The sequence below is a fragment of the Hipposideros armiger genome, unplaced genomic scaffold (assembly GCF_001890085.2).
Source record: "Hipposideros armiger isolate ML-2016 unplaced genomic scaffold, ASM189008v1 scaffold_146, whole genome shotgun sequence".
NCBI lineage: Eukaryota > Metazoa > Chordata > Mammalia > Chiroptera > Hipposideridae > Hipposideros > Hipposideros armiger.
In genome coordinates this window covers 3293008-3307138 of record NW_017731496.1, presented here as the reverse complement: position 1 = coordinate 3307138, position 14131 = coordinate 3293008, and the positions used below count along the sequence as shown (strand labels likewise).

At 37.1% G+C, this 14131-nt stretch overlaps 1 long non-coding RNA gene across 1 annotated transcript; it reads right to left on the bottom strand.

The window, feature by feature from the left end:
* Window positions 1-4167: 4167 nt before the first annotated feature.
* On the bottom strand, window positions 4168-7718 carry LOC109387057 (uncharacterized). The gene is made up of 4 exons (XR_002124895.1): window positions 7387-7718; window positions 4731-4839; window positions 4360-4435; window positions 4168-4270 (listed from the first exon to the last, which is right to left on the bottom strand). It is a non-coding gene; the product is annotated as an uncharacterized LOC109387057 (long non-coding RNA).
* Window positions 7719-14131: the final 6413 nt, after the last annotated feature.

Genomic DNA, 14131 nt, shown 5'->3' with positions numbered 1-14131 from the left:
CACACACACACACACACACACACACACATACACGCATGCTCTCAAGCAAAGCACACTGGGATAGGGTCTAATTTGTCTGAACCCCTTCTGTTTGGAAGGTCCATGGCATAGACATCTGTGGCTGCAACTGGGGAGTAAGTTGTATTTGGTGTGAGAGGTAGAGCCCCTGCTGTATTTTTCACTCCAGTTTTACCAGAAAGCATGGTGATGTCACAGCTTGATTCCTCATTAGGAACCTTGGGGGTGGAGTGGTGGGGGGGGTGCGGGTGGGGAGTGTCCTTGAATAGTTGGAACCCATAGGGGATGGGGGTAAAAAATTAGGATTCCCACACTTCCAGTCTTTGGAAGCAATACACTTGGGGGTGGCTGTTGGAAGATGGTTTGGAAGCTGTGTATTAAGCTGCCTTCAAGGTAAAGGATTTAGCCATGGTTTATAAGGAAAAACTCAATCAAAAGGATTTCTCTGAGTATATTATCCACACACTTGTTCTTAGATAGTAACTTTTTTTTAATGCTTAGATTAAGAAATTTAATGAAGGGTAATGTTATGATTTCAAATAAGTTTGGGGGATTATCCTGGCAGACTCCTTGTACCCTCTCCTGTACGAACCATTCCCCACTTCCCTTGGATCCCAAGGATAGTCACTTTTTTCTCTGTATAAACCTTCATAGACTTGAAGAGAACTTTCTCCTTGGTTATTTTAATGTGAAAATATGTAGTCTACTGTTCATCAAAATTTATGCCGCCCTCTATTGTCAGCCACAACTGTGGCAACTCAGGATTAAAAACCAAGTTGTTAATATACTTCTAAAACTGCCATACTTCCCTTATTTTTCATTCTTGCTTTCTCTGTTCATCTCTATGTTTTCCTTTAAAAAGTAAATAGGAAAAGTTCTTTTCCCAGAGTGGGTTAATTTTAAACCTTAGGTTATTTAATTATCTTTTACTGACCAGATGTCTCTACATTCATTTAGGTGTGGCTATCAGTTGTTAATGATTTTAGCAATCTCACCTAGTTGACTCTGACGTCATCTGCATATCTTTTCAAGAGGAAAAAGATGACCAGGAGCTATAAATCCAAATATAGCAATAGATTGTTAGTTTGGTTTATTGGGTAGAAAACCTCTTATTTCATAGTTAAATTCTATTGCACACTATCAAATCTCTTCTGAGTAAATGTGGGCAAAAAGCCAATGATGATTTAGAGGTTGAAACGATGGCTGTGGTCATGCAATGTTGGGATTGCAGTTATGTGGTGGTCATGTTTAGCAGAGTTTGTTTGCCAAGTGGAAATGGGCATGATTATCCTGTGTTAGTTATATGTACAAGGTGTTTTATTTATGCTACTTCTCCATAACGTGGCTTTAAATTATCTGCTAAGAATTGATTGGGACATTTAGTACTGTTTCTCTATTTCAGAATTTCTGTTTCTGTCTATGGCAAAATTTTAACCGTGTCTTTTTTTACAATAACAGTAGTGATCATAGCAGTATGCATCATTATGGGCACCTCTGGTAGTATTGTTTAAAATACTTGCTCCTTTTCCCTGGAAGGATTATATTTTAGGGATTTTCTCTGCAAAACGATTTTGCTTTTCTGTCCTCTTGAATTTATGCTGGCTCTGGACAGTGAATTGTGAGTAGAATTGATGTGGAATATTTCTGAGTTTTCTGAATCAGCTCATAGTTGTGAATCTCTTTTCCCCCACAGGACCCCAGGGAGAGGCTGTCCTTGGTCTGTGTCAGCGAGAGATAAAGAGTTATAAGCCACTGGCATCCTTTGAGTTGTTTGTTACTGTAGAAAAATGTAGACTAAACTGACTAATAAAACCCTTTTGACTTAGCAGTTGCACCTTTGGGAATTTATTCTCAGCAAGAACTTCACAAATGAATGAACATGCAGGATTAAAGATGCTCATAACAATGTTGTAAAAATATTAAAAAATTAGAGCCAAACTTATCAACAGTGATTTTATTAAATGATGGCATATCCATACAATAACAAAATATGCAGCCATTTAAACTTATGATGACATATATATATATATATATATATATATATATATATATATGTTTATGTAATTACACACACACATATCTATATCTACATCTGTATAATATTATCATGGAAGGGTATCCAAAATACATTGTTAGGTAAAAAATGAGGTTATAAAATGATATAGCACAAACGATCCTATTTTAGCAAAATGATATATTCGTCAAAAGAATATATACTGAGTACCAAAATATCTTTACAGGAGTAGAGCTCATTATAATAAACATCAAAGCCAGACCAAAAATAGAAGAGAAGTCATAAAATCGTGCCAGGAAGGCTTATGGGCACATGTAGAATAAGAGATATGTTATTCTGTTAGCTTTATCTTTTGAATAACATGGAGGAGGAACAGAAGGACTATGCAGTTAGCTGTCAATACCTTTCTCTCTCCTACTCACTGTCTTTGTGAACATAAGCCATTGATGCAGTTTGAGTCAATGCATCTTTGAAAATGAGCTTAAAAATCAATAAATTGAATGTTGAGGATAAAATCAGCTCCAGGGGAATTTATGATATAAATCAGAGCGTAGCAAAATAAATATTCCCCAAAGGTTTCACTATCCACGAAGCAGCAAGCTTGTTTACTCTGTGTTTACTATTTATTCTTTACTTGTATATTATATTCCCAAGCTCTAATATTAGAATCACAAAAGTTACTCAATAAAATACTTGTTAGATGAACTACTGATCTTTTTCTAAAGCTTGTATCTTTTGCTTTATACTTGCCCAAATCTTCTCAAACATGTACTTCTGAATCCTGTGACTTAATTTTTGATCATATATACTGTGACATGGTACGATATGGTTGGTTAAGTGTAGTGCTTGCTACCATGGCTTGTGCCTGTCTGGACATGTTTTCCCTCAGATCCTTTCTTCCTCAGCTCTCTCCTATATCACGGGGAAGCTGACACCTACAGGTTGCAATTCCCCAGCTGCCATGACAGCTGGCATCTTAGTGAGATTGGCTAAAGGGAGGCACCCACAGAATATTTGAGGGTAAACAAAGGAAAAATCAAGATACTCCTTCCTGTCCTATTTCACCGGTGCAGCATACTGTGGTATAGCTCTGTGACTCCAGTTTATTTCGATCAGGTCTACTAGGTTCCAGATTCCACTGTGTGTGATTTTGGCTCTAGATTGAGAATAATATTATTTCATGTTGAACCATATATTTCATGGGTGGCTTCCTTTTGTTGTTAATCTCTGAATAGCCTCAGTCTTTCATTACCTATATAATCAATTCCCTACATTAAATATCCCTCATCATGAGTAATTAGTTTCTATTTTCCTGTTTAGAATCTGACATAAAAAGTTAGCTATCAGTTGTTTAGTTTGAAATATGATTTGCTGTCATAATGAGGGAGAAATGAGATTTGATTTATAGTACATTTTTTGTTTTTTTAATTTCAAAGACATCATATGCAATAAAAATCAAACTTTAAGGGAATACTTTCTTAAGGACTCAAAATTAACATTATTTTCCCTGTGTGGTCACAGTGAAGATGGGGAGAGATTATGTTTATATGATTCTAAATAAGCAGAATTAATCTCTGTAAGCAAAACCATAGTCTTGCTTATTCTAAAGGTGTCATTGCTGCCATGGGTATGGCTTATTACATTTGAAATTGAGGTGCCCACTTTCCAGTGGTGTAAAGAGCAACATTGTCCAAGAAAAAGCAGAAGCTGACTTAGACAAGACTTCTCTTTGTGTGTGATTCTTGCAAATCGATGAAGGGTCTCACTCTGCTGAGCCTCAGGCTCTACTACCGATCTCCACCCTGGCTCTTTGTTCTCCGTTTCTCCTGCTGGAAAAATGGGAACTCAGTTCCAGATCATATTCTCTGGATCACATCTCTGTTCTTAGCCACACTCATGAGAGGCATCATTTCCGCATTTCATTCCTGCAGTCCTTGAACTTTGAATTGTAATTAATGTGTTCTCTGGAAAAGTGGTGGATATCGCAGGCTTCAGATGTGCCCTATCTCTGTACAGCGTTGACACATACTTCTTGTGATTATCTTTCCTTCAAAGTTGTAATAATGTGTATCAGGCCAAGAGCAATGCAATATCACATTATTTACTTATGCTGGTAAAGGCAGTGTGGGATAATGTTTAAGATATTGGGCATGTATATTTGGATCCTTACTTTGCCATTTAACTAGCTCTGGGCACTTGAGCGAGTTACTTCAAATCACCAAGTCTTTATTTTATCATCTGTAAAATAAAGATAAAAATATTTACAATACCTAACAGGTATCTTTGAGGATTAAATCAAATGTTATCTAAAAAATTTAGTATAATACCTGGAACACTGGAACAGAGTAAACACTCAAGACATGTAAGCTATTATGGTGATGATAATGATGGGGATGGTGATATCTGTATAAGAGAATTTAATGAGAAGACATTAAAAATAGCTACGTACAGCCTGTATATTTTGTTTTCTGCAGAACTGGCATATATTTATAAGCATATTTCTATATATGAGTTTTTAGATATTTATCTTGTTTATAGAAAGAAGTCCCCAGAATACTTAGGACCCTTCCAGGAAAAGGTTATAGACAAATAAGGTCCTGTTTTCTCTTGTTTTTTTCTTAAGCCAAGTAGGAGTCCCGTGAAGGATCTGGAAAGCTAAAAGAGCCAGTGAAGTGCTACTTAAAAGGTTCATGCTAACCTTGAGATGCAGCACAGACGTTTCCCTGTCTAATCGCAGCATTCTTCTGGGCGTAATACAATGCAGGACCATCAAGTTCAGTCATGAAGAGCCTCTTCTCTAAGTTGCCCTATAGTAAAATAGAAGAAAATGGGCAATTCCTTTCCAACTGTGGAGATATTTCCCTTTTTCTTAATGGTCCTCAAATTCTACCCTGTTTGATGACTAAAGCAACCATCGAAGATCTTACATTTTCTGAGTTCAGTCTGATTTAAATTGACATATTCTGATATCCTATTCTACTGATCTCTCTTTTCTCGTTTCCTTTTGCAATTTCATCCTCCTTTTTCTGACTTCCTTACATTTAAACAATGTAGTTTCCTAAGGTTTTATCTTAGATCTTCTTCACTCATCACTTCATGTTTTCTTTTCCTAGGCAACCTAGGATAGCCACACCCAGAGTCATCTCTCCACTGACAATTTAGGCTTATGTGTTTTAACCCTAACTTCTGAACACTGGCCCATACAGTCAACTAATAAAATTTATACTAGTATGCTTTCTAGATGTTTCAAAATAAACATATCCAAAACAGTATTTATCTTTACTTAGAGTAAATGTGTTTTCTTTCATTATATCTGATCTCAACAAATGGTAGCAAAATCCACAAGCTTTATAGGTCAGAGTCCTCAGTGTTTCCTTCTCTTTTTCATCACCCCACATCCAAATAATTATTACATTTTATTAATATTATACCAATACTTTCTAAATGTTTAATCCATTCATCTACCACCTTCTCTGCTGCCATCATTCTGGTCAACGTTACAATCCCCAACCACCCACTGTGGGTCCCCCCATTTGTTCTCGCCCTTTTTGTCTAACTTTCACATAGAAGCCAGACATCATTTTTTTTAACTTTTTATTTTGAAGTAATATTAGACTCCTAAGATCTTGTAAAGAAGTATACAGGGAAGTCGTGTGCACCCTCCCCTCAGCCTCCCCCAGTGCTAACACCTTACACAACTACGGTGCAATGTCAAAACCAAGAAGCTGACATTAATATAATCCAGAGAGTTCCTTCAGATTTCACCAGCTATTCATGCCCTTGTGTTTGTGTACATGTATAGTTCGATGCAATTGTATCATGTGTCACCTTGTGTAACCACCATCACAATCCAAATACTAGACTGTACCATCACGGTACCCCCTCATGCACCCTTTATAACCATTCTCCTCCCTTCCCCTGTATCTAGTCCCAAGGAGCCACTAATGTGTTCTCCATAGAACCTTGCCAGCGTCTTGATCTTGGATTTCCAGCCTCCAGCATTGTGAGAAACAAATGTCTATTGTTTAAGCCATCCAGCCCATGGTATTTAGTTATAGCAACCCAAGCAAACTAATACAGATTCCCCCTCAATCTCTGCTGGTGCCATCTGCAAATATGGAAGGCACTTCCCTGGGTCCCTGGTGTCACTGGGCCATTTTCTGTAATAGAATAGGTGAGTGGAAGCCACTGTGCCTGGCCTTCTGTGCTTCTGGGTGGAGGGCAGGGGGAATTATGCTTCTGTTGATGCTGCCCTGCCAGGGACTGGCCTGCCACTGGAAGCAGCGTTGTGCAGTGATAACTGGGATGGTTAGAGCTTTCTGCTGGTCCAGCTGCCAGTGGATCGGACTACTGCCAGGTCCAGGTGTGAAGCCAGGGCTGGAGTTCTCTTTTCCCAGTCCTTGGCCAGATAGGACAAACTTTTCTTTTTGTTTGTTTTTGCTTTGCCTGTGCCTGTTGATGGTTCTGGGTTTTAGACTGCTCCTCTGGCCAGTCTGAGAGCGTATGACAGATAAAAAGAAAACCTAGGACATTTCACCATGCAGTCCTTACTCATGCCCTAAGGCTCCTAGCAGTCCGTCTTCTTTCTTTTTTCTATTGTCATTCTTTCAGGGCTGTTTTATCATTGTCCAACGGACAATTTCTTGAGTATTTAATTACATGTATAAAAGAGCACAGGAGAAATTATTCTACACCATCTTGTTCAGAACAGGAACCAGAATAATTTTTTAAGAAAGTAAATCTGTTCAGATTGCTTTACCCTTATCAGCATCATTATTGGTCATTGATATGCTTTCTGAATTCCAGTCACACCGTCTTCTTTCACATCCTCTTCTATTCTCAGGATTTCCCTGCCCACCCATTAATTCCTATTTACCTTTCAGAGCTCAGCTCAAATACCACTTTTTTAAGGAAGTCTTCGCTGACTTGCTCCACTAGATCAGATCCTCCTGTTATACACTGCCATAGCCACTCTACTCTCCCCATGTTCACCCACCACAGTTGAATTCAATAAATGGTTGTATAATTAATTGTTTAATATTGCTACTCATTGTTAAAATGCAAGCTCTTAGGGTTTAAATCTAGTTCATCACTCTTCCCCTACTGCTCACCAAGTGTCTGAATGTATACACATTTTTCATTACTTAACATTTTAAAGTTCAGTATGTATCTGGAACTTTCTATTTTCAAAACGCTTTGAAGTCCATTAATTAGATAATTATTAAAACAGCCCTGAAAGTTTAAAGAGTTAAAAATTACACAGTCATTAAGGTGCAGTTTTTATTTTTTTCAAAGCTCAGTCTGAGGTATAATAATTCCTCCCACCTACAAGGGGAAGTCCATAGTAAACATACCTCTTTCTCTTTTTATGGCAGGTCAGTGATTTTGTTGTGAAGAGCAGCCTTCACTAATTTCTTCCACAGTTATTTAGTCCAACCAGTCAAGTATTTAGCAAGGTCCTGAAGAGACAGTGATGAACAAGGTAGACCACCGTCCTTCTTTGATAAAACTCAGATGTGGAAAACACAGAGATTGCCTGCATGAAGAAATCATGAAGACCAACAGCTATGATGTTTCTGACTTGAGAATTGGTTTCAGCTTCTAAGATTTCTAATTTTTATACAGCAAAGAGAGCCAGAAAAAAAGTTATTTCTTGAACAATGAGTAGCAGAGTTAAGAGAAAAAGCAGCATGTTGGAAGAGTATTGAGACACTCATAGGCCAGTAGTTTTCCCTAAATCTGTAGGGGATTTAGTGTATTCTGCTTGGTTTAGTTACTTAAAGATGCAGGAAGAGGATCTGAAGTAACGATGTGTTGCATAATGTTGTTCAGGAAATCCCATGTAAAAAGTAATGCCCCCACCAATGTAAAGTTGCTTTTATTTCCTCAGCAGAGTTTATAAACTGAATTTTTGTTCCAGTAATACACTGCAACAATAGTTGTAAGTAGGAAGGAACTGATAGTTCCCTAGCATTTCCTAACATTAAATAAAACACAACTCCAAACCCTCAAAGACTGTTTGCTTTCATCTTTCCTTGAGTAATAAATAAATTAACCTCAGTTTACTTGTTTGCTAGCATTCCAGTGAAAAGAGTAAATTGTAATATTTCACTTTTGTGGTCTTGACAGTGGAAAACATGGTTGAAAAAAATGCTGATGCTCAGTGTTTTTTGTTAGGTTGAGATTTCTGATTGTAGCCTTTCCATCTTTGTTAGAATTATTAACTGTAGTGGATATTTCATATTGGTTATGTTAGAGAAAGTAATCTTATTTAGATTGTTATAATGAACCTCTGAATCTGCCATAATCTTAAGTAATCAATCAATCAATCAAGTGAATGCATGAATAATTTTATCTCTTTCCTACCATTGAGTTGATAGATTTGTGAATTTACAGATTAAGTGAAATCAGTTAATAGTTTAAAAAAATCTGTATTTGAAACAGCCTAATAGGACTTAAGGATGATATTCAATTATATCTTCTTCTCTTTCTAGGGTTGAAATCAACCCTATTATCCAGTTGGATAAATGAAGGTCAAAGTGGTAACTAAGCTATGTGGCTTAGATGTGTGAGCAGGGGCAGAATTCCTCTTAAATTGCTCTTAATCTAAGCCTAAAGATGAACTACTCAAGTGTTGTTGTTTTAAAATAGATACATGGATTCTTTGACATTTCTCTTTTCATAAAGCAGAATCTAATTATTCTCTCTTGAGTGTGGATAGATTTTTTGACTTGTTTCTGAAAAGGAAGCTATGGCAATAGTGATGATGTAGAACTTTTGACACTCAGTCATAAAACGCACCGTGACTCCCTCCTGGTTCTTTCTCTTAGATTGCCCACTTTTGGGGAAGGCACCTGCCATGTAATGAGGACATTCAGCTCACCTATGGCGAAGTTCATGCGATAAGGCACTGAGACTTCCTGCCAACAGCTATTGTATGTGAGGGAGCCATTTTGGAAGCAGAAAGTCTGAGAAGCCTGGATACTGGTTAAAAGCTTATGTGCGGCTTTTAAGGCCTGGTCATAGGCAATTAAAAAGGCTTTACCTAGTAGGCCTCATGGGAGAAAGCTGACCTCCCCATACCAGACCTGGTGTACAGCCAGTGCACTGCAATCTCTGAAAGGAGTTGCAGTTAAGGACTCAGGCTCCTTGGCTGGTCTTACTCTTCACATATTTGCATTCCTAGCCCTGAGGCACCTTCTTTCTAAGATCTCTTCATCTCTGAGGCCTTGGCAGAGGTCTTCATGTACCTCTGCTGAGGCCTCCTTATTGGGAGGAGGAGGAGGAGGAGGAGGAAACCTTGAAGATAACTTTATTCTGACTTAGTACTCAGTACTTTCTTATGCCTAACCCTTCTCCCTCAGTCTTCCTCTGAGGGTTCATAAAACCACCAGAGCCTTTGTTTGCGGCTCCCACAACAGTGAAACAGCCCCCACTATTGTGTTGATCTACCTGATCCTTACTGGTGTACCATTCCATGGGGGAAAATGGAACAAGGGGTGGCAGTGCTTTCTCTGATTTTAGCCTCATGCTTGTACCATCTCAATAAGTGACTGAGGGCTGAACTCTTTTATTCTTGGATTGTTGCATTAATTGGCTACTCCAATACTTGATAGCTCAGCAATCTCTCTCCAGCTCAACTGAGCTCCTGACAACCTTCAACCCACACATCAAGCCTGCAGATGACTACAGGCCGACTAACTTTTTGACTATAACCTCATGGGAGACCGTGAGCCAGAACCACCCAGTTAGGCTAATCTCAGATTCCTGACTCTGAAAAACTGTGTGAGGTAATAATGTTTGTTCTTCTAAGCCACTAAGTTTTGGGGCAATTTGTTATGCAGCAATATATAACTCATACATCGAGGCAGAGGTCTGGCCAGAAATTGAATTAAGAGGGTATTAGGAAGGCTTCTCTAAAGATGTAATAATTGAACTCAGATCTAAAAATACTAAGAGCTAACTAGATGAGTTAGGAGAGGTATGGCTAGGTAAGAGATATCCCAGTCTAAGGAATAGCATGTGGTTACCCAGAATTCCTGCTTCACAACTATGAAATCTTCATAAGGTAAGTAGAAAAAGTAAGATGAGCCAAAAACATCTCTGGAATGTCGACCTAGGCACTGATTCTGATGTGTTTACTTTTTGGAAGCAGATGTACACAGTGCATCCTGCTTCTTTGCAGGAAGAGTCCAGAGAGAGAGAAAAAAAGGCTGAATTGAATATGCTTAGGTTCCTCTCTCAGTCTCATTCTCAGGAGAGTCATACTTCTTCCTCAAAGGGCCAGATAAGGGAAAACACTCTAAAAATGGAACAAAGTAGGGTCTTAGTGAAGTTGTGTTTTTTTTTACATGTCATAATGATTAACATCCTGGGGAAAATTTACAGGTCATAAAATCAGCAGATATTACTATGATATTGTGGACACCAGTGATTATGATTCTTAGCAGAGCAAAACATGAAACTTTTGGTGAGTGAGATTATGGGCATGGTCCTTTGTCAAGAATAAAATGGTTAATTTATTACTGTGAGTTGATTAATCTTCTACAATGCCAATTTATCTGGAGCCAATTCACTGTTTTCTCCATCAAGGCACTAAAAGACTAGTAATTAACTTGAAAGAAAAGTGACAAATCTGAATTCCATAAAAGTACCTTCATCAAGTTCTTTACATTCTCTAGTCTTCATTTGTCTTAATACCATACTGAGCTGTTTATTCATTATATCCATTTAACAAATGTGCATTTAGGGACTGGTACGTGTGGGCTGTGTGCTAGACATGGTGGACACAGTGCTGAGCAAAACAAAAGGACATTATTTCTGAAATTAAAAATCTTATAGTCTAGTAAGGAAAATAGGCATCAATTGTATAATTACAAAAATTAAATGTAAAATGACATTGTAATAACTACTATGGATAGATGTGTGACACTATTGTAGCTACTAAGGAGAATTAAATTAGGTGGGAAATAAGGAAGACTTCTCCAAAAACAAAGTATTTGAACTGAAATGTGAAAGGCAAGTAGAAGAAGCTATAGTTATAGTAGCAGCAAGCAGTATTCATAAGGGTTAGATGAGCTCTAATTGTGTCCATACCTAATTAAGAAGTTGAGGGTTCATCTGGCTTTTCCAAACATTATATTTTTTCTGTACATAATAAAAATGGATGCTAGTGATAGAAATTTATTTGCTAGAGTATTCAATTAGGGTATTGCTAGCTCCTGAAAAAATGAGACTTAAAATTTCAGTAGCATAACATTATAGAATTGTCTTTGTCATTCATGGAACAGTCCACTGAGAGTGTTAACTGCTTGATGGTGGCCTTCCATGGTGTTTTAGGGACTCAGGTTTCTTCTATCTTGTGACTACCATCATCCATGAGGGTTCAACGAGTGGAGGGAGACAGAGTGAAGAAGGCATAACTGCTTAAAAAAAAAAAAAGATCTAAGCCCAGAAGTAACACGCATTATGTTAGTTGTATTTTATTTGTGTGATTAGTCACATGACTATACCTTTATGTAAACTGATGCTGTAAAATGTACTCACAAGATACCTCTGAGCAATATCTACCACATTCTAGAAGGGGGAACATAATTTATTTATTTATTTATTTTTGTGGACAGATAATATCTTTGTCATACTGACTGAATGAATGCAAACTGCTGATTAGTTATTTAAATATACTCCCAAACTTGAATTTCATTACTCTCTAGGCAATTATGTAAATTATTCAAAACAACATATTGATTTTTAACTAAAAAACATGCTATTTGGCACTTTGAAATGAGAAAATGCAGATCTTCATGACCACAGATATTTTATGATATTTTTATAAGAGGAAAAAATATTCTCTAGCAGGAGAGGAGAAATTAGAATGGCTTCTCTTGCTCAGGGACATGGTCTTTGGTAATTTTTCTGAAGTCTTGAGCAACTAATTATAAGGATGGATTCTAAATTCAGTGAGTACAGAGAACACCTTTAAATAAACCTTTACAGTTTCCTTTCTAACTGTAAACCTCTATTCAATAGTAACAGGAAATAAAACAGAATTTGAATGTATGAAAATTTCAGTTTGAAGTATTTTATTTTTATCACTTGTAAAACCCATTGGTTCATGTGAACTTAATGGTAAAATTTATAATGTGAGTTGTTTACAGCCAAAATTTATAATGGGAAATACCAAGAAGTGTGTGTGTGTGTGTGTGTGTGTGTGTGTGTGTGTGTGTGTGTGTGTTTGGCTTGCCTACAAGGAGCTTTAGAGATCAGATATGAAGGTAGGATGACTACTAAGGCAGGAGAAATTGTTGCACATCGTGTCACTCTAACACTGGAGTGAGTGGCAAACCTGACTTTAGCCCCAGAAGCATGGAGAGCAGAAATAATATCTGACTCATCCATTGAAGTGAGGAAAAGTAACAAATTCTTACTTTAGACTAATAGTGATAAGGCTCCAGGTGTTGAGATCCTGACCTGATGTTAGACAGAAAAAGTTGAGAAACATATGATTTCACTGATATGTTGGATATAAAGCTGAAATCAACAAAGGAACAAGACAAATAAATTAAGAAACAAAAACTCATAGACACAGACAATAATTTAGTGGTTACCAGGGGGTAGGGGTGGAAGGGGTGGTAGATGAGGGTAAACGGGATCAAATATATGGTGATGGAAGGAGAACTGATCCTGGGTGGTGAACACACAATGTGATATATAGATGATGTATTACAGAATTGTACACTTGATACCTATGTAACTTTACTAACCATTGTCACCCCAATATAATTTAAAAAAAATAAAAAAAGAACTGTAAGATATTATATCTGTATAGTGCTTTGGGATTTACAAAGCACCATCTGGGCTTGATATTTATCACCACTGCAACACAGCAATAAAGATAGTCAGACAGTTATAAAGTCATGCCCTTCAGAGAAGTTAGGTATGCACAGATTCTTTGGTTAAATTGCCTTTCAGTGATTAACAGTGTCCCAAGAACTTATAACTTTCACTTGACTTTCAGTTTATGTCACTTCTTCTATTAATTGATTGCACTTTAAGTGCAACTCTAATAAACTAGTATTCATGAATAATATTTTTGACCTAGTAAGCTAGGTTATTATATCATTAGATAATTTTCACTGCCAGAGGTTAAAGTATTCTAAGATCCTTACATAGTCTTTGGTTCTAGGTTTTTTTCTACCATTAGGAGTTTTTTTACCTTGACTAAATTTCTTATCTCTTTGAGTCTGCTTCTTTAATCTGTAAAATGTCCTTATCAGTGTCATGAACCACACATGGGGTAATTTATAAAGATTGAGGCCAATTTTTATAAACCTTAGCTGTTCTACAAATATAAGGTAATGTTATTATTTGGCTTCCTCTTCCTTGTTGATCTTTATAACCCGACCCAATCCAGAGATAAATAGATCTAAACTGATGGGGTTGAGCCTAACTGAAATTGGCTCTTGAGATAATAAACTTGTTTTATGATTTCCTGACCCTGACTTAAATTGGCCCACTATTCTTGTTTGTCCAAAACTTTCTGGGTTTTAGCACTGAAAGTCCCGTGTCCTGGTAAACCCCTCAGTTCTGGGAAATCCAGGATGGTTGGTGACCTTACCTTGACTTTCTGGCTAAGAATTCTGCACAGAAACAGCTTTTAATATTTTCTTATTGTTAATATGAGATCTTACTTTGGCAAGAATATCTTTTCCATGTGAGTCCATTTGTTTTACAGAATATGGATTAGATCAGACTTTCAACCAAGACACATGGCTAAACAATATGTAATACAGTTCAAATGCCTACATAATGACATAGGACTTATACACAGAAATATATGTTCATTTCCTTGCTCTGTCAATTAGTAGGTATGACAACTTCCATCCATCACTCATTACATTTGACTGAAATAATTTAACCATCTGCTGTCTCATCAAATCTCAGCAGGAATCCAGTCACATTCATCTTTGATTCTGTAGCATCTAGCGTGGTGACTGGCACAATGAGGAAACCTACAAAGTGTCTAAACTAAAATATGGAGCTTAACCTTACATGGCTCAATCCTTACGAAAGTCAGGTTTTTGATGATCTATAAAATGT